Source organism: Gigantopelta aegis, chromosome 6, assembly GCF_016097555.1.
Source record: "Gigantopelta aegis isolate Gae_Host chromosome 6, Gae_host_genome, whole genome shotgun sequence".
NCBI lineage: Eukaryota > Metazoa > Mollusca > Gastropoda > Neomphalida > Peltospiridae > Gigantopelta > Gigantopelta aegis.
In genome coordinates this window covers 3,974,409-3,996,862 of record NC_054704.1, presented here as the reverse complement: position 1 = coordinate 3,996,862, position 22,454 = coordinate 3,974,409, and positions in this window count along the sequence as shown.

Genomic DNA, 22,454 nt, shown 5'->3' with positions numbered 1-22,454 from the left:
CCCACTGTTTTGCCCGAATTTGGGGGGGGGGGGGGGGGGGGGGGGGGGCAATTGCCCCGGGTCGTACACCCATGCAGTGCACCACAACTGGTCAAAGGCCTGTCTATGGGAAAGTGCATATAAAAGATTCCTTGTTGCTAATGGAAACATGTAGGCCTAGGGGGTTTCCTCTGATGACTACATGTCAGAATTACCAAATGTTTTACATCCTATAGCCGATGATTACTTAAAGGAAGGTGACAATTAAGGCATTTGGCCTGGTGTGCATATTCAACGATATATAATGCACATTATTGCTTAATATCAACAAGTATAATCGTATAGTTAATTAATAAAACGGTTAAATGTGACAGCTATTATATATAGCGGCGCAGCCATTTTGTACCATATCAGTGAGTACGCCCTCTGGCGAGCTGGTGGTTACGTAATACTTAACGCTTAACGTCAGGAATGAGCCTTAGAACTAGAGAAACAATCTACCTGGTTTTTGCGGGATGATAAATAGTCATACATTGCAATGTTCTGTAATAATACACATCCCAGTAAGCCAGCAATAAGTATATCCAGCACTATATATATATATATTTTTTTTCAATACAAAATAAAATACCATTGTCAAAATGGCTACACAACAAGTCGAAATAATTAACAGTGTTTTGTCCATGCATTAATGTTGTAGAAGACGAATATCACTTTGTTCTAGTGTGTCCTTTCTTCAGTAACATAAGAGATAAATATATTAAACCTTTTTATTACAATAAACCATCAACATTTAAATTAACGCAACTACTGTCCAGCGACAATTCAAAACAGCTAATTAAATTGTGTAAGTATTTGAAAACTGCTACCACGCATAGAACAGACAACATTGATACATGACATATGTTATTATTGTATATTATTGCTATGCATGCATTACCCATTTACTATAGAATTTTATCGGTTGTAACCCGATGCTACATACCATTTCCCGCAGTGTGCACATTATATTATTTTATAAATAAATATGTATGTATGCCTACAAAATGTATATTTTTTGGCAAAAATAAAATATGTGTTTATTATTAAACCTACGTACTGAAATGATACACGGAGTGTTTTCTTAGTTAATTGGTCTATGCTGTTAGTTGCTTCCACCTGTGATTCCTGATTGGCAGGTGTGTATTTGATTGGTAACCAGACGAGCCAATTAATTGACGCTGTCTAGACACAAAAATACATACCGGTATTGTGGAATATTACCTGTCGCCCCTAAAATGGTAATGAACATGGTTTATTACTTTAAATAGTTCTGTAAAACTATTGATTAAGTAGACTTTTCCATCTAAAACCACAGAACTAACCACTGACCAATTACGTAGTCCCAAAGAAAAGAAAATTATCACTTGGGTATCGTGGGTTGTCGTTTTTGCTCCAAACGTAGCATATCAATAGGCTTAATAGTGTACATTTTTCCTTTGGATTATTTAACAGAGAAAAATACTATAACCCCATTTTGTTCCGTTAATGCAACTTGAAATATATTTAGTTAAATAGTTTATTATATTATTACGTCATTTATGCTGTTTTACAAGTCAGGTTGATCAAAGAGAAGCGTGTGTTGCAGACGTTCTGAATTTATTATAAGAGAAATATCATTTTGGATTTTAACTTTTTGTCTTGTTCCTATAGTCATATATTTGGTCTCTTTTGTGTTTATGAACATTTTATTATAGGAACACCATTTTTCTACACTATTCAGATCTTTTCTACACTATACAGATCTTTTCTACACTATTCAGATCTTCGCCCCAAGCTATCCCATCGGACGTCACAAAAACGAAACAAAATGGCTGCCCCCAGTTAGCAGGAATAATCATGTTTTTTTATTAACTCTAAAATTACGCGTTTTTCATTTGCTAAAGTGTCAGTATATGTTGGTGGTCCGGGTATGCATCTTTCCAACACACAACGCTTTTGTTTGAGTTGACCCTACCTTTAATCAATGTGCCCTAGCGGTGTCGTTAAACAAACAAACTTTAATTTTTCATTCCAGCAAGTGCATCAAAAGTTAGTTTGTTTTGTTTAACGACACTACTAGAGCACATTAAATAATTAATCATCGGCTATTGGATGTCAAACATTTATAGTCTTAGTCTTAGGGATGAAGGTCAAAATGAAAGTTTGTTTTATTTAACGACACCACTAGAGCACATTGATTTTTTTTTATTAATCATCGGCTATTGGATGTCAAACATATGGTCATTTTGACAGTTATAGAGAGGAAACCCGCTACGTTTTTTCATTAGTAGCAAGGGATTTATTATATGCACCATCCCACAGGTAGGATGGCACATACCATGACCTTTGATATACCAGCCGTGGTGCACTGGCTGGAACGAGAAATAGCCCAATGGGCCCAGCGACGGGGATCGATCCCAAACCGGCCGCGCATCAAGCGAGCGCTCTACCATTGGGCTACGTCCCGCCCCTAGGGAGGAAGGAAGGAAATGTTTTATTTAACGACGCACTCAACACATTTTATTTACGGTTATATGGCGTCGGACATATGGTTAAAGACCACACAGATATTGAAGGAGGAAACCCGCTACATTTTGTCATTAGTAACAAGGTATCTTTTATATGCACCATCCCACATACAGGATAGTAGATACTACGGCCTTTGATATACCAGTCGTGGTGCACTGGGATGAGGGGGGGGGGGGGGGGGGTAGCTAAGTTGGTCGAATTGGTAAAATTAAAGGGACATTCCTGAGTTTGCTGCAATTTTTAAGATGTTATCGACTAACAGAGACTTTTTAACGATTGTAATTACATGTCAAATATATTTTCCTGCATAACATAGTAGTGGCTGTATATTAAACGTGTTTCTGATCGTTCTAATATTTGTCCTAGCGTAAATTTCATTTTATTTCCTAAAATAATTTCTTTCGTACGTAAATCTAGTTTGGTATTCTTACAAATATTAAGACGACCAGAAACACATTGAATATACAGACACTGATATTCCAAACAAACAAATATATTTAATATCTAAGTTTAATCGTAGAAATAGTTTATTAGTCGGAAACATTTTTATAATGCAGCAAACTCAGGAATGTCCCTTTAAATGATTTGGCCTTGTTAATCTGGCACGTAATAGGTCATGTGACACGCACTGAATGTTAATCATCTTCCTCGATTTTAAGCCAATTTCTATGAGTCAAGTGGACCCGATATCGGTAAATTTACTACATGTTATTTATTTCTGAGCAAATTGTTTTATAAATTGGACACAAGAATAGTATTTATTTTTTATTTCCAAAACACTTTTACTTGTCTTCTTACCGTATCTCACATGAAATCAAACTGAAATTATTAACAAAAAAAACCCAAACACTTTTGTAGAAGGATGGGACAGACTGTAGTAAACTTAATCATGGTTTTAGAGGTTTGTAAAATTTTGTATTTAGATACTTACTTGTCTGAACTTTATTGTTAATGGAAATCTTCACTAACTGTGAAGAAAAACCGTACAAATGAACGACAAGCAGACGACAACAAATCGGATGTTTATTGCGCGAACCAAGCATAACACAGCAAAACATTTATTTTACCTAAAGTGCCATTATGCAACTATGATGCTGCACAAGTCCCTTGAATTTTCAAATCATCTTCAAAAATATGCAAAGCGAGGAAAACGGCATCTTATTAAAACGCATTGTCATCGGTGTTACTAATGGTCATTGGTGTTACTCAATACCTGGTAACATCAATGACAGGTAATACCAATGACAAATAAGTGTATAATTAATTCATGCTCTCTAAAGAAAGAGTTAAGAAAACTGAAAAAAGTGAATGTTGTATCAGACATACGATCAGTGGCGTAGGCAGGATTTTGTATTGGGGGGGGGGGGGGGGGGGCACCTGTGTAGTGGGATATGACACAGGAACCTATTTAATGTTATTAATAAGCGAAAAGGTAAAAATTTCCCGGAATGTGTGTGTGTGGGGGGGGGGGGGGGGGAGGCCCCCCTGCACCCCTTGGCTACGCCATTGCATACAATGTCTATAATAGCATACAAAAGGTTTCGGAAAATTATTAACCATTACATAAATACGATTGTAACACCAATGACAGTGAATAAACATACTTTTATATTTTGACAACACATTCATGACATTTAAAGAAAAGTATTCACAACTGTTCATATGTCTGCTGTTTTTGACAAATAAGTTTGATGGTGATATCTACCGGTGGAATGTTTCATCCAGAGAGCATTTAGTTTCTTTTGTTTTCTCATAAGTATATACAGTAACACCAATGACATAAAACTCCAGGGACAAGCTTATATTTCCCACCATCTTTTGAATACGGAAATTATTTACAAGATTCCTTCTTTAGTGAGTGTAAAAGAAAGAAATGTTTTATTTAACGACGCATTCAACACATTTTATTTACGGTTATATGGCGTCAGACATATGGTTAAGGACCACACAGATTTTTAGAGGAAACCCGCTGTCGCCACTACATGGGCTACTCTTCCGATTAGCAGCAAGGGATCTTTTATTTGCGCTTCCCACAGGCAGGACAGCACAAACCATGGTCTTTGTTGAACCAGTGATGGATCACTGGTCGGTGCAAGTGGATTACACCTACCCATTGAGCCTTGCGGAGCACTCACTCAGGGTTTGGAGTCGGTATCTGGATTAAAAATCCCATGCCTCGACTGGCATCCGAACCCAGTACCTACCAGCCTGTAGACCGATGGCCTGCCACGACGCCACCGAGGCCGGTCACTCTTTAGTGAGTAAGTCGGCCATCAGTACGTATTACATTAAAGCCGCACACCCTAGTTCCATCCAGCAAAAATAAATTATAATTTGGTTAATCTACAAACCTGTAACACACTTAGATCACGTTTTTATCAAATGGAGTGAAAAAGCAGGTTTTATATCGATAAATACCATGGGAATCCCCATGTCCCAATTGCTTGAAATAATTTTGAAAGTTTGTATTCTAATGTCACCGGTAGATGTCGCTCGAAGCACAACAATGCCTACGTCACGACAAATTTCACAGACTTGGGGTGCGTTCTTTTCACCTCTCCTGGACATGTTCCAACTGTTCTGTCCTGGTTGTATCCCCTCTCCAGATATTGTAGGATTTAGCAAAATTATTGGTTTTAAGGGTTTGTAACGTTTTGTATTGAGATACTTACTTGTCTGAACTTTATTATTACTGAAAATGTTCACGAACTGTGAAGAAAAATCTCACAAATGAACAACAACAAATCGGATGTTGATTGCGCGAACCGTGCACGAGAAAACAAACCGAACCAAAATGATAACGGTAACGTGGTATACCAACGTCTGTGACATTGAAATGGAAATATCCCCTCTAAAAATAGATTAGACCTTGTCTGCTCAACGGTTTTTTCTCAGACGTGCGTGCGATTTATGAAATACGAAAAATGCATTTTGTGGTATTACAAAAACCAGGATTACCAAAAAACACTTCAGGTGAATGGAAATATATATTCTAAATAATAAACGGTAAGTAAAGTGCAATTTTATTTGTGAAAAAATGGGTTTAATAGCGAAAAACAACGCCGTAATGGTTAACAACTAGCCGTAACTAGGGTGTGTCCCTTTAAAGGTATTCAGTGTTATGTCTTCTGTTATATATTTTAACAGTGCATGCTATGTATAGTGTTATGCTTAGGGACAGGTAACACCAATGACATTTTACACTAATCTCGAATAAAATCTCTATCAAAGCTGATTACCAGAGAGAAAAAATGCTATGACAGGATGATATTATTAATAATAAAGTATTGTTAAAGACAACAAATTTAGTTTTCTACATATAAATAAAAAAGAAATTGTGCAGGGACATAAAAGTGACACTTTCTGTAGAATGACCCAAATGTGCTGTTTTCTATATTAAATCCAAGCCCGTACATAGCCTAAAATAACTGGACATTAAAAGGAATCAGAACAAAGTAATACAGGATCTTCGTCAACTGCACAAAAATGACGCTTCTAAACTTAAACAACAAAACAAAAAAACAAAACCAAATAGTTATGCGGATAGGCGACACATTTTAGCCAAGATGTGCAGAAAGTGTGAAATTTGGTATATAAGGGTTTTAAGGTATGCTGAATCCACATATAACTGGAAGCAAGAAATACGAGCGAATGAATGAATGAATGTTTAACGACACCCCAGCACAAAAAATACATCGGCCATTGGGTGTCAAACTATGGTAATGCAAACAAATAAAGTGATGATCAACATCAATATAAAAATTCAAGACTTAAACAAAAACAGTGTAAAGAACTGTACAAAAATACAAATATCACAGATAGATGCTGAATTTCAATTATATCTCGATAAAAAAACAAGGGGATTTGTGCTGTATTTGCCATTCTCAAAGAGAATGTTACACCCCTGCACCACGGTGAGGTTACAGCACGCGCAGGGGCTTATATGAGTAGGATGATCTAGGATTCTAGGAGTAGGCTGATCTAGGATTCTAGGGGTAGGCTGATCTAGGATTCTAGGGGTAGGCTGATCTAGGATTCTAGGGGTAGGCTGATCTAAGATTATATGAGTAGGCTGATCTAGGATTCTAGGAGTAGGCTGATCTAGGATTCTAGGGGTAGGCTGATCTAGGATTCTAGGGGTAGGCTGGTCTAGGATTCTAGGAGTAGGCTGATCTAAGATTATAGGAGTAGGCTGATCTAGGATTATAGGGGTAGGCTGATCTAGGATTATAGGAGTAGGCTGATCTAGGATTATATGGGTAGGCTGATCTAGGATTCTAGGAGTAGGCTGATCTAAGATTATAGGAGTAGGCTGATCTAGGATTATAGGGGTAGGCTGATCTAGGATTATAGGAGTAGGCTGATCTAGAATTATAGGGGTAGGTTTATCTAGAATTATAGGATATGATGATCTAGGATTATAGGGGTAGGCTGATCTAGAATATTAGGGGTAGGCTGATCTAGGAGTATAGGGGTAGGCTGATCTAGAATTATAGGGGTATGATGATCTAGGATTATAGGGGTAGGCTGATCTAGAATTATAGGGGTAGGCTGATCTAGGATTATAGGAATAGGCTGATCTAGGATTATAGGGGTATGATCTAGATCTATCTAGGATTATAGGGGTATGATGATCTAGGATTATAGGGGTAGGCTGATCTAGAATTATAGGGGTAGGCTGATCTAGGATTATAGGAATAGGCTGATCTAGGATTATAGGGGTAGGCTGATCTAGGATTATAGGAGTAGGATGATCTAGGATTATAGGAGTAGGATGATCTAGGGTTATAGAGGTAGGCTGATCTAGGATTATAGGGGTAGGCTGATCTAGGATTATAGGGGTAGGCTGGTCTAGGATTATAGGGGTAGGCTGATCTAGGATTATAGGGGTAGGCTGATCTAGGATTATAGGGGTAAGCTGATCTAGGATTATAGGAGTAGGCTGATCTAGGATTATAGGGGTAGGCTGATCTAGGATTATAGGGGTAGGCTGAGTAGGCAAAGTTGTTATGTGTACGCCCTTTGGTGTCAGGTTTCCCCTCGTACACTCTAGATCCTTCCTCCCATTTCCTAATAGGTTCCAAACGAGTGTCAGTCTTGTGAAATCTTCACGTCAATCTTCAGCAATATCTGTGTCTCCACACCAGGTGATGACAGCATGGATACATTCAAGAGATTTCTTAGTGCTGTACGTTGGACAAAAGAAACAAATGTTTCATTATACGGTTATATGGTGTCGAAAATATGGATAAGGACCACAGAGATTATTAGAGAGGAAACCCACTGCGACCACTCCATTGGCGTAGCTTTTTTATTAGTAGCAAGGGATCTTTTATATGCTACCCTCGGCCTTTGTTACACCAGTTGTAGGGCAGTGGCTGGGACGAGAAATAGCCCAAATGGGCCCACTGACGGGTATCGATCCCAGACAGACCTCGCATCAAGCGATCGCTGTCCCACTGGGCTACGACGCGCCTCACTGTACAAATGTACGTCACTGTTGCAAATTTTTTTTTTAAAAGGCCAGGAAAACGGCTATTCGCTTTTGGAGAGAAAAAAAATTGAACACATCTTTGCAATCAGGCCTTCCCTACAAATATCGTTTGTAAGTTGTGAAGTGGCATCTACTACACTGGGCTGGGTGAGAGAGGATAGCTGGCTCCTCGTATGGATATGATATGGTATCATAGATGTACCCGAGATGAACAATGAACTTGTGATATGTGTCTCCAAATATAATAACTGCTCTGACAGATGCAACTGCCTAAATTTAATGTATTATGCACACAACTATACTCACGTAATAGGCAATATGCGTCACTGTCCACAGAAATCCATACTTTGAGTTAGCATAATGACGCATTAAAGTGCGACACAAATTGTTATATCTACAATATCCATATGCAATTTTTGCCTTTTCTGCAATTTGTCGAATATAACTGGATACAATTTATACATAGTGGGTTTTTTCCAATAAATTTAAAATGGTACATTTAATCTAACGTTTTGTTGCTAAATTGTAACATCCAAATAGACCAAATAAACACAACTGAAATATAATGTGCATTGTTAAATATTTTTATTGTATTTTTCTTAAATATCTCTTAAAAACATACATTCAAAAGTTTATATTATAATAATATTTTAGGAAAGATACCAAAGAAATTTAAAAAACCCCAAAACAATAAAAACAACCCAACAAGGACAACCAACCAAACCAAACCAAGTTAGTTTGTTTTGTTTAACGACACCACTAGATCATCTTTATTTGTTAATCATCGGCTATTGGATGTCAAACATTTGGTGATTTTTACAGTCTTAGAGAGTAAACCCGCTACATTATTTTTCATTAGTAGCAAAGGATCTTTTATTTGCACCATCCCAGACCAACCAAACAAACAAATGCTTTCCGTATTTTCCCTGGGGGTGCAAAAGTCCACCCCCTTCCTCGTCTATGTACGGCCCTGGACTGTCCAGCCTTCTCTCAACTTGAACTGCTATAATATAAGTCCTAAGTGAGCGGTTGCTAGGCTTCACGTACTTGACAAATGGACCTTCACGAATAACGACCATAACATGCCAAGCGTTTTGCGACGGGTGTGGAAGCTTATCTATATAGGTGCATTCTTCTTAAGTTGGAGGTCTCTGTTGTTATGAACAGTCTAAATCGTATAGACCCAATAGATGGGTGACTCTCCCAATCAGTTTGGTGGGTGAGTTACAGGGTGGGGTGAGGGACGGCCACTGGACCGCACTGTTACCCCCGTGCTGTCAGTAAGCTTAATACATACCTATTGTTTAGACCAATACGACAATACAGTCATTATCAAAATACAGCTGACTCGTAGTAATTAGATATTTAGTTATAAAACAGAATTAAATGTACCTGTATAATAAAGAGTCTAAACAAAGGTTGTGTATAGTGAAGATCTCCCCCCCCCCCCCCCCCCCCCCCCCACAACACGTTAATACGTCGTAACACCTGGGAGTCTAAAGCAAGGTTGTGTATAGTGAAGCATTTCTCCACCACAACATGTTAATACATCGTAACACCTGGGAGTCTAAAGCAAGGTTGTGTATAGTGAAGCCCCCCCCCCCCCCCCCACAACATGTTGATACGTCGTAACATCCGGGAGTGTAAAGCAAGGTTGTGTATAGTGAAGCCCCCCCCCCCCCCCCCCCACCCCCTCGCTTACAGTACTCAGTAACTGCCACAACACGTTAATACGTCGTAACACCTGGGAATCTAAAGCAAGGTTGTGTATAGTGAATGATACTCTCTCCCCACAACACGTTAATACGTCGTAACACCTGGGAGTCTAAAGCAAGGTTGTGTATAGTGAAGGATGCCCTCTCCCACTGTTTGCCCCCCCTGCCCCCCCCCCCCCCCCCCCCCCGGGTCGTACGCCCATGCTCTCCCCACATAACATCTGGAAGTCTAAAGCAAGGTTGTGTATAGTGAATATCCCCACCACAACACGTTAATACGTTGTAACATCTGGAAGTCTAAAGCAAGGTTGTATATAGTGAAAATCCCCACCACAACACGTTAATACGTCGTAACACTTGGGAGTCTAAAGCAAGGTTGTGTATAGTGAATATCCCCACTACAACAAGTTAATACGTCGTAACATCTGGGAGTCTAGTAGCATTTTGATCAAAAAGAGAGGGACAGCTAAAGACCACATTCCATCCCCCCCCCCCCCCCCCCACACACACACACAAAACAGGGGTATATGTAATTCCGTGGTAGGGAATGTTAATTATGTTAATTTTTGGAACCATCCATGATTTTATTTGTTATGGTATGTAGATTAAACATATATGGTTCAATCTTTTTTTTTTATGAAGGTCAATGTCATTTTGACATTGTTCAAGGCCCAAAATCGACTTGTAGCATCAATGTGAGAGGTATTTTTTATTCTTCAAAACATAGTCATGTAGTATTTCGGTGGATAGCTTGTGGTGAGCTTGTACAGATAAGTCAATATCATGTAAGAATAGTGTTTACAGGGTACTAAAACATATTAATAGACATTTTCTATTATAGTTATAAATAGTTTTTTTCGGAAACCTATGTGGATTTAGTTTATATGACAATATTATTAAATTTATATATGCCTAAATTATCTGTTTTTAGGGAACATAAAAGAATATATGACGTTTTTTATTATGAGCAGACTATATTAGCTACCCTCAGTATTTATATGTGTGCATTTCAACTAACAGGTTTCACTTGGACTCATCACCATCAAGGTCAAACGTGTGTCTTTTAGAATTTTAGGACATACCTTAGGATATATTTTTGCTATAGGAAATCCAGTGTAGGTGTAAGCATTGAGTATATTTATTGTTATTTCACACGTAATTACACTGACATACACTAGTCCATCACACATCTTGTAGGGTTACTGATTAATGACAATTTTTAGGGGTACACTATTATTTGTTTATAGAGAACGGTTTCCACATTTTTTACTTAGTTTTTTGTTGTTGTATTTTTAAATAGCTGACATTAAAGATTTACAAAGTCCATACTAGACTATTATTTCTCTTGTATGCCTTTTCTGTGACGCAGCCTATTTATCACACCATTTGTGTGATGAAAGCACAAGTGGACATTCTGAAACCCAACCAAATGTCCATAATCATCCTGGACCGGCCTTTTGTGTGACAATGACATTTGGATCGAATGTATATGCGCATTAAGTCATAGTGAATATCACTTAATTGTGTTCTTTAAATGATTTTATGTGAAGATGGCAGCTCTCAAAGTGGCAATTAGTTTATGGATGTCCTTGTATAGGCTGTAGTTGCCTCTCCAGGAACGACAGACTCGCTTATTTATTGAGATGGGTAAGCACGAGTATGAGATATTTATAAAGGAATGACTTGTTTCTCCGAACGTTTCAAGATAAATAACCATTTCTTCAAATGACCAGAGAACAACAGCATCTTCCTTGAAGGTAGACAATTCCAGGCTTTATTACATTCCTTGCCAGAGAGAGAGAGAGAGAGAGAGCGAGAGAGAGAGAGAGCAGTATACCATAACTGTCATTACCAACTACATGGACACATCCCTTGCGTTGGAATAACACAGAAAGCTAGAAAGTTAAAGTTTGTTTGTTTAACGACACCACTTGAACACATTGATGTATTAAACAACGGTTATTGGAGGTCATTGTGACATAATAATCTATTAGAAATCCACTACATTTTCCCTTTGATGTACCAGTCGTTGGGCATTGGTTTAGACCGGACAAAAACAATCAAAGCTTGAGTCCATTGAAGGGATTCAATCCTTCGACCCAAACACCTCAGGTGAGCACTGGACTAGATCCCACCCCCACAGAGAGCTAGAAGACAGTGCGGGCAATTCTATCGGAGGCCATTAATACATGTCGAAAATTCCATTGATCTCACTGAAAGAAATGTTGTGGGAAGGTTTCAACGCTATACTATTACGCAGAAACATGTGAGCATGTCATTAAGGTAGATCCATGGGTGGAAGTGGTGCAACTCCTTTTAGGACCTACTAATATTCACTGTATTGTGACAGGTTGAGGAGTGGAACACTATATGCTATTAGCTGTATTGTGACAGGTTGAGGAGTGGAACACTATATGCTATTAGCTGTATTGTGACAGGTTGAGGAGTGGAACACTATATGCTATTAGCTGTATTGTGACAGGTTGAGGAGTGGAACACTATATGCTATTAGCTGTATTGTGACAGGTTGAGGAGTGGAACACTATATGCTATTAGCTGTATTGTGACAGGTTGAGGAGTGGAACACTATATGCTATTAGCTGTATTGTGACAGGTTGAGGAGTGGAACACTATATGCTATTTACTGTATTGTGACAGGTTGAGGAGTGGAACACTATATGCTATTTACTGTATTGTGACAGGTTGAGGAGTGGAACACTATATGCTATTAGCTGTATTGTGACAGGTTGAGGAGTGGAACACTATATGCTATTAGCTGTATTGTGACAGGTTGAGGAGTGGAAAACTATATGCTATTAGCTGTATTGTGACAGGTTGAGGAGTGGAAAACTATATGCTATTAGCTGTATTGTGACAGGTTGAGGAGTGGAACACTATATGCTATTAGCTGTATTGTGACAGGTTGAGGAGTGGAACACTATATGCTATTTACTGTATTGTGACAGGTTGAGGAGTGGAAAACTATATGCTATTAGCTGTATTGTGACAGGTTGAGGAGTGGAACACTATATGCTATTAGCTGTATTGTGACAGATTGAGGAGTGGAAAACTATATGCTATTAGCTGTATTGTGACAGGTTGAGGAGTCGAAAACTATATGCTATTAGCTGGTTTAAAAAAAAAGATTTAATGTGTTTTGTTTTGCAGCAAAGGATCATGCAGACAGTACGTACGCCTGGAGGGGGGAGGGGGGGGGGGGGGGGATCGAGCATTACGTATAAACAGTGTACAGAGGGAGGGGATTAACTGACTGAGTACATATGCCAAAATTAATTATTTTACTTTTCAGTGTGGAAGATCAATGTAAACCTATATATATATGGCGGGGTTTGGGGGTGGAGGTTAAGTTCAAATGTATACAAATTGGAAACGGTGAGGTAAACAACATCTATTTTGTGTGTAAATACTTTAGGGTTAGTCCACAATTAGTAATCTGAAAGACCTACTACCCATTTTACAGTGACAAGATGACGCGCATATCTTTGTAAACTGACTTAAGCTTGTGCTGTAGTGAATGTTCACCGTATACACACTAGCAGAGCTGTTATAAATATCATTGGTTCCAAAAATTAACATGAACTTCCCACGGGACCTATTTTAGCTACATATGCCCCTACACTACTCAACAAAAATAAACAACAACAGCAAACAAACGAACGAACGAACGAACCCACCACACACACAGACATAAAACAATAAAGCAGTCAGAGGGCTGTCTCAACAAGCAGGGCTGTGCCAGTGATATTAAGTGGGGTGGGTGGGGGTACAGTTGTATATTAATGTGCTTTCATCTGGCGAGATAAGTAATCTTCAGAGACCACCGCCACTCTAATATCATGTATGTATTTTTGGCCTTAGTCGTACCTTCATTTATTTGGGAAGGTACAGTTTGGCGGTGATGTATAAACAGTGTGTTTCGCTCTAAAATGTATTTGTTGTTCTTGGCCTTGCACAATTTTACCTAATATGTCTTTCCTAAATAAGTCTGGAATCCATTTGGAGATTTTATATAACTGATCTTTATCAAATGCAAATACGTTTTCAACACCAAATTATGTTGATTTTTTTTTTTACTGTTATATTTTTTTCACTTTCCATATGAAATTAATATTAATCTTTGTATCGAAATTACTTTCAAATAATTGTGAACAGACATCCGGTCTATCATTTTAAGTCATATAAAAGATCCCTTGCTTCATTAGGAAAAATGTAGCGGGTTTCCTCTGATGACTATGTGTCAGAATTACCAAATGTTTGACATCCAACAGCCGATGATTAATTGATCAATGTGCTCTAGTGGTGTCGTTAAACAAAACAAACTTTTTTGTTATAATTTTATCATTTGCGTATTGAAATATGGTGTAGACACAATTATTTATGCGTATACCTGAATTATGTTCATTTCTTTTAACTGCAAGTAACTAATTGATATGTATAATAAACAAATTGGTAAAAGGAGTCAGATATAGCTATATCCCAGTGATGCGCGGTTGGTCTGGGACCGATCCTCGTCTCTGGGCCCATTGGGTGATTTCTTGATCCAACCAATGCACCACAACTGGTATTTCAAAGGCCGTGGTTTGTTCTGTCCTGTCTGTGGGATAATAATCAAGTTTTATTGTTATGTTCCGGCCTCGGTGGCGTCGTGGTTAAGACATCGGACATAAGTCAGATTGAGTTTTAACAACTCAATGGGTAGGTGTAAGGCCACTACACCCTCTTCTCTAACAATTAACAACAAATCCACTGTCCTGGATAGACAGCCCAGATAGCTAAGGTGTGTTCTCAGGACAGCGTGCTTGAACCTTAATTGGATATAAGCACGGAAATAAGTTGAAAGGAAATGTATCATTTTGTTTGTTGTTATTTTATAAATATGTTTCAAACATGTCATTTTCGCGCATTTTAAATATTGTTTTGGAAAAGTGCATTCGTGCGCTTAAAAATGAAAAATAATAGAACAATTCAGGAAAACATTATTCATTTCCAGATTTAGTTCGTCATCCTGTGATAGCTGGCAGGCCTACAGAATGTTCTGAATCTCTCCGAGCTAGCGACCTCAGTGCGATGGAGGTCTTACTTCCTCGTCGTGTCTTCCTGTTTGTGAGAAGAATAATGCGATATTAGCTTAAAAACTGTTCTTCCTTCATTCTGTGACCTACTTCGTGCAAGTTGGATAATGCTGGAATATGATTAGTTAAAGCGACTGTTCCGAGTCTGCTGCTATTGTTAAAACGTTTCCGATTGATATATATAGCCCTTTTCACTTCTAAACATTGCATATTAAATAAAAGGTCTTGTTAAAAGTATCAATGTCTGCATGTCCAACGTGTTTCTCTTAGTCCTATCTCACAAGTCATTTTATTTTCTAATATTAATAAGTTTGTACATACGAAATCCAGTTATATTAGGGCAACTACAATAATTTTTATGTCTTTGTTTACAGTCTAGGGGCGAGACGTAGCCCAGTGGTAAAAAGCGCCCGCTTGATGCGCGGTCCATTTGGGATCGATTCCCGTCAGTGGGCCCATTGGCTATTTCTCGCTCCAGCCAGTGCACCACGACTGGTACATTAAAGGCCGTGGTGTGTGTTATCCTGTTGTCACGGGGATCCTATAATACCCGTGACTGAATAAAACACGATTATCCAAATATCTCTCCTAACTGTATATCTATTAGATCTCTCTGTAGTCTGCAGTCTAATACCCGAGTGGCTCGGCTCTAGGTATATCAGAGATAAGATCTTATAGAAATATATATATATATATATATATATATATATATATATGTATAGCACGTTTAGTTCACTAGAAAACACAACAAAACACAATACACTTTGGAATCTGTATTAACACTACGCTGACAAATTACTTGCAGCAGTAGTTAATTAACAACAACAATAATAACAACCCAGAACTAATCACTTAATTAGTTAATCACTAGGTGTCTAGTTTACACAATATTCTAATCACTTCACCGTGATACAACACGCACACGTGTGATAATTGAGAAACGCTGCCAGCGGAACTTAATTAATAAAGGAATTACAACTCTATTCCTAACTGGTTAATTTTTAATTAACCCTTAACTACTCATTCAGTAACCTTGTAATACAGAATTAATACTTAATACTGGTACATATCCCAATAAAGACAATAACCTACAATTTACCTAGGTCCTCTAAGATGACTGGCTAAGCTTTAATATTTTAGACAGTGAAGCCTACAATTTACTTCGTCAGATTACCGGAGACACTGTCTAAATAATATTGGTATAATACAGTAATAAAATATTTAAAGTCACATCAATCACATCAAGGTTATACAACAGAGCAGAAAAATATATTTACCAGTCCAGTCGGACTACGTTCCTCGGGAGCCTTCCAATGTTTCTCCCCGATTTATCTCAAAACCTATCTATTTATTCAAAAATCTCAGAGACAGCGAATATCGCCTGGGGGCACAACGCGGTACCTCACCTATCATGTGATATTTCCACAACTCCCAGAGTCGGTATATTTTCTTAGATGGCCAGACTTACTGTCGCCAGTTCGCCAGCATTACCCCGGTCATAAACCGCACTACCGGAGTTATTACGTAACTATTGGCCACATGGCCTCCACACCTGGTATTGGTGTGTATTGGGACGCAGCTCTACCACCGTCGCGCGGGGATATTACGTAACCAAGCTGCACACGGCCCTCTAAAACAATTAACATCGCCACAGGCGAAAAGATAAGAGCATGTTCCGTCACACCTGTCTAGGGGATGATTCATACAAAAGATTCCTTGCTGCTGATCGAAAAGAGTAGCCCATGAAGTGGTGACAGCCTCAATATCTGTGTGGTCGTTAACCATATGTCAGACGCCATATAACCGTAAATAAAATGTGTTGAGTGCGTCGTTAAATAAACCATTTCCTTCCTTATTTACAGACTAAACATAAGGCCGGATGGTAAGAAGACAGAAGGGATGTTGACGACACCTTACAATCAGACTGAGTTGGGATCTTACTGTCCAAGTCTTAACCAACGCTGTTTCATATGCTGGTGACCTGTCACGTGAACAGTCATTCGAAATATACCAAACTGCTGATAGTTTTATTGGTCGATAGAATGGTCACTAATAGCAGGTTTTATTCGCCAAATGAAAGATCACTGCTTGAAGTTTTCATTAGTTGAATGAAAGGTTACCTTAGCATGACTGTTGTTGGCCTTGTTCAGATCTACTAACTGAGACAAGACAGAGTGACAGTAAGATCGTGTATCAACCAGATTGCAACACCTTAGCACATTGAGTCAGCGACTAACAGTGTTAAACGTGACACCAACAACACGACATAGCGTTAACTAACAACAAATCTGGTGTTGTATTGTTAACTGCTCTTATTAATTAGCAGCAACGCAGGCGCCGATCCAAAACGAGGTACGCGAGATCCATATACTCGCTCCTGAATTTCAAAGTACCAAAAATAATCCGGTACTTACATAATAACTGCATTTATTAGTAATAGTATTAGTAACTAGAAGTAACCCGTGCTACGCATGGGCAGGTTTTGATGGGATGTGGTGGACATACATAATACCCCCATAATACGAACACCATGTAAAATATAATAGGGTAGCATATCAAAAACATAAAACAAAACAAAAAGAAATAAAAACAAAAACAAACAATAAACGAGAGAGAGAGAGAGAGAGAGAGAGAGAGAGAGAGAGAGAGAGAGAGAGAGAGAGAGAGAGAGAGAGAGAGAGAGACACACACACACACACACACACACACAAACAAACACACACACTGACAGAGAAAAGACACACAGACAGACACACAGACACACAGAGGGAGATACCCCCACTCACCCACAAAAAAACACCCTAATCCCCCCCAAAAAACCCCAACAAAATAAAACCACAAAAAGAACACAAGGACAAATACCCCCCTCCCCCCCCCCCCCCCCCCCCCTAATATAGGCTGTAGATGTTCCATTTTGCAATCCCACAAGTATGTGTTCTACCCGCACTCAGATTTAAGATACTTGTTTTGTGTGTTCCCCTACAGATGGTATCCATCCACCGAGAGTCTGCTGGTCACCACATGGCCTTCTAAGTCTGGAGCCGGTGGAAATCGATAGCGCTGCCCGAGGACATTGTCTTGCAACTCGCGTGTGACTCATCGCGTCTGCCGCAGTCAGATCAACCTTCTGATCCGCCGCACGTCGTCTGGCCAAGTCTTTCGCATTGTGTACGAAGGTCACGTGACTTGGCGACTGGGGTGCACACATGAATGGTCAAACAAAATATCGCCCAATTTACATTTAATTAGTCCCGAAAAGTACTTTAATTCATTCAGTTGCATGGTATAGACTTCGCCATTTCAAACTTGTTACCGATGTTTTGGGTAAATAATTGAATTATGGGTACGTAGCCAAATTTTTTTTATAAGAAATAACTTCGTTCAGATTATACTTACAGTAGCTGAAAACATTGGCGTCGATCCGGTTTTAGAAGTGGAGTGGGGACTGATATATATTTATACATATGGCCTCAGACCACAATTAATTTCGCTATATGTTTCTATATAGCCTTAGTGGCTATAACATTTTTATTAATATCAGCAGGCCCGTGAAGTTTTGTATGTACCTTTGCCTGCATGGGGGACACATACCCTGAAAAGGACAACCCCTGTTGTCCAGCTCTTTCTCCCAGCATATTGGTTTAAACAGACACACCCTCTAAACCAGGCCGGAGTACACCCATTTTACACAAAAAGCACTACTTTTGCATGGGCCGGAATTACCACAAACAAGTCTTCAATGTCAACAAGTTACACATGTTTACAAACTACATGCTATCCCCTGTCACTTCAGTCAAACAGTTGCCACTTCATAGCTGTCTGCCATGAAATAATCACAGTCAAACAGCAGACTACTTGCGCGGTCAAACTTCCGGATTTTGGACAACCAAATGGGAAGATAACTGTAATCTGAGGCCATATCACACGTAACATATCTTCGTATATAGCATATATATATGGGTCATTCTACAGAAAGTGTCACTTTTATGCCCCTGTACAATTTCTTTTTTATTTATATATAGAAAACTAAATTTGTTGTCTTTAACGATACCTTATTAATAATATCATAGCATTTGTTTTTCTCTCTGGTAATCAGCTTCGATAGAGATTTTATTCGAGATTAGTGTAAAATGTTATTGGTGTTACCTGTCCCTACCATAACACTATACATAATATTATGCACTGTTAAAATATATAACAGAAAACATAACACTGAATACCTTTAATGTAATACGTACTGATGGCTGACTTACTCACTAAAGACCGGCCTCGGTGGCGTCGTGGTTAGGCCATCGGTCTACGGGCTGGTAGGTACTGGGTTCGGATCCCAGTCGAGGCATGGGCTTTTTAATCCAGATACCGACTCCCAGCTCTGAGCGAGTGCTCCGCAAGGCTCAGTGGGTAGGTGTAAACCACTTGCACCGACCAGTGATCCATAACTGGTTCAACAAAGGCCATGGTTTGTACTATCCTGTCTGTGGGAAGCGCAAATAAAAGATCCCTTGCTGCTAATCGGAAAGAGTAGCCCATGTAGTGGCGACAGCGCGTTCTTCTCAAAATCTGTGTGGTCCTTAACCATATGTCTGACGCCATATAACCGTAAATAAAATGTGTTGAGTGCGTCGTTAAATAAAACATTTCTTTCTTTTTTTCACTCACTAAAGAAGGAATGTTGTAAATACTTTCCGTATTCAAAAGATGGTGGGCAAGCTTGTCCCTGGTGTTTTATGTCATTGGTGTTACTGTATATACTTATGAAAAAAACATATCTCATATAGTTTAGTCACTTAGATACAACCCCCACTCCCATGAAAACCCCAACAACAAACAAACAAACCAACACCAGACCCCAACCCCACAAAAACAACAACGAACAACAAAAATCCAAAAAAAAAAAAAGTCCATACCTACAAACTAAACAAATGTCAACCGAACAGCAAATATCCCTCCTCCCCTAAAAAACAACCACGCAAAAACAACAAAATGTCCCCTCCCAAAAACAAAAACAAAACAAAACAAACCCAACCACAATATATAAGAATAAAACAAACAAAATGTACACAAAGCAATAAGCAAGGGAAAGGTCTTTCATTCAGACTCCTTCCAATGAGCAACAATGTTGGGTTTGTATGAACTTTCTTCTAGACGTACAGTTGGAACGGGAAATGTTCCAATAGCCACGCTAGAGACGATCGAACCAATTCGTAGTTATAACTATAATACAAATAACATTATAAGTATAACCTTGGGGGCGGGACATAGCCATGTGGTACAGTGCACGCCCAATGCGCGATCGCACTGGGATCAATCCCCGTTGGTGGTCCAGCCAGAGTACCCAAGAGCCGATTGTTAATAAACCAATGTGTTGTGATGGTGTCGTTAAACAAAAGAAACTTTGAACCATATGTATACATATGCATGACTTGCCCGTGTGTAACACGCAGCTGTATCATCAGATGCGTGCATCCAAACTATGATTCTACGACTCCTTATTTGCTATCAGATGTGGCGTGTGCATGGTCGACGCTTTGACCTGGTATGCCAACTGGTTCTGGGCGTGGCCACGTCTGATGGACAAAAACAAATTAATAGGATTTTTCTTTGTCCTTGAGCAGTAATATCTCATTGTGGTTGGTCTACATTCTAAAGTTCCGGTCACACTGTCAAAGATCGTCTGGCCGGATCCACGACGGATGAAAACCTCACGGATGACCCCGGATAGTGGTCTATCCGCGGTTCCATACGGATGCACTACGGTTTAACTACGGTTTTTGACGGATAAACCAAGGATTATTAAGGATAGGGGTTAGTTGACAACGGGGAACGCTACGGGTCGCTACGTATCGCTAAGGATCGGTACAGTTTAGTACGGATCACAACGGATTTTCACGACTGTACGCTAGTTTCAAGACACTAAAGCCCCGGTCACACTGTCAAGGATCAGGATGCCGGCTTAGCTACGGATACGATCCGGCATCCTGATCCTTGACAGTGTGACCGGGGCTTTAGTGTCTTGAAACTAGCGTACAGTCTTAAAATTTGTTTTGTTTAACTACACCACTAGATAACATTGATTTATTTATAATCGGCTATTGGATGTCAAACGTTTGGTCATTTTGACATATAATCTCAGAGGAAACCCGCTACATTTTTTTCCATTAGTAGCAAGGGATCTTTTATATGCACCATCCCACAGACAGGATAGCACATACCACGGCCTGTGATATACTACCATTTGTGATGCACTGGCTAGAACGAGAAATAGCCCAATGGGCCCACCGATGGGGGTCGATCTCGAAAGAAATAGACAGTACATTTACATTACATTGTGTTAAATGTTGTCGGTAACAAGGATGGCTAGAGATGGTCATGGTTACAACGCATTTACTCATTTACTAATATTTAAATTATAAAAACGGCTAAATTTCAAATATCTCATCTACAGTTCAAAAATTAAGCAAGGGCCTTGAGCACACACTGTGCTCCAACAAAAACATTATGATTTTATTTTATTTTCCCCAAAGTCCAAATTGTTCTGCTATTGGTCAGGGCTCAATTTGACGAAGCGATCTTAGCACTAAGATCAACTTAAGTGCATAAGATCACTTCGTGAAACTGGCCTATGATTAGTGTTTGGCACCCTAACCCTAACCCTAACTAACCATGGAGTCTAAAACTATATGATGAAACATACGCTGATCAATACGTCAATTTGTGTTGAGATCCTACGGAATAGCAGTTCTAACCCCAGAGGTTGCCGGGAGCTGGGGAACTCCCCGACTCTCTCAGCGGACATATTGGTGTGTGAGTGTGACGTGATGGGTTATTTCAGGTTTGACACCTCGTCTGGTCTGGACGCTCGTGTTTGCTCAGTAATTAGGTGACGCTAATTCCAGCGATCGTGCAAACATCGATTCGTGTTGTAAAACAGGACGATGTGAGGTCGCCGGCGTTACGTTTTTTCAACATCTCACAAAAAAGAAGAAGTTTATTTTGTTTAACGAAACCACTAGAGTACATTAATGTATTAATCATCGGCTATTAGATGTCAAACATTTGGTAATTCTGACAAATAGCCTTAGAGAGGAAACACGCTACATTTTTTCCATTAGTAGCGATGGATCTTTTATATACACCATCTCACAGACAGGATAGCACATACCACAACCTTTGATATACCAGTCGTGCTGCACTGACTGGAACGAGAAATAGCCCGATGGACCCACCAACGCGAATCGATCTAGACCGGCCACGTATCAATCGACCGCTAAACCAGTGGGCTACGTCAGACACCCCAGTCGGTAGTTAGTGTTCATTGTTAACCTAGCAGTCAGGTGAACACTAGCGGGGTCTACAGCGATCGCCTGACGTACTTAGGTCGAAAAGAATCCTGTTGAGATATAGTTCAATAGGTCCACCGACGGGGATCGATCCTAAATCGACCACTCACCAAGCCAGCTCTTTACCACTGGACTACGTCCTGCCCCACATAAAAAAATGACAACCAAAATTTGATGAACAGATCCATCATCAATACTAGGAAAACATTTACATGATGCCTTTTACAGTAACTGATTGTCATCAAAAGTACAAAAGTGAAATTGAAGCTGACCAGGGGCCCAT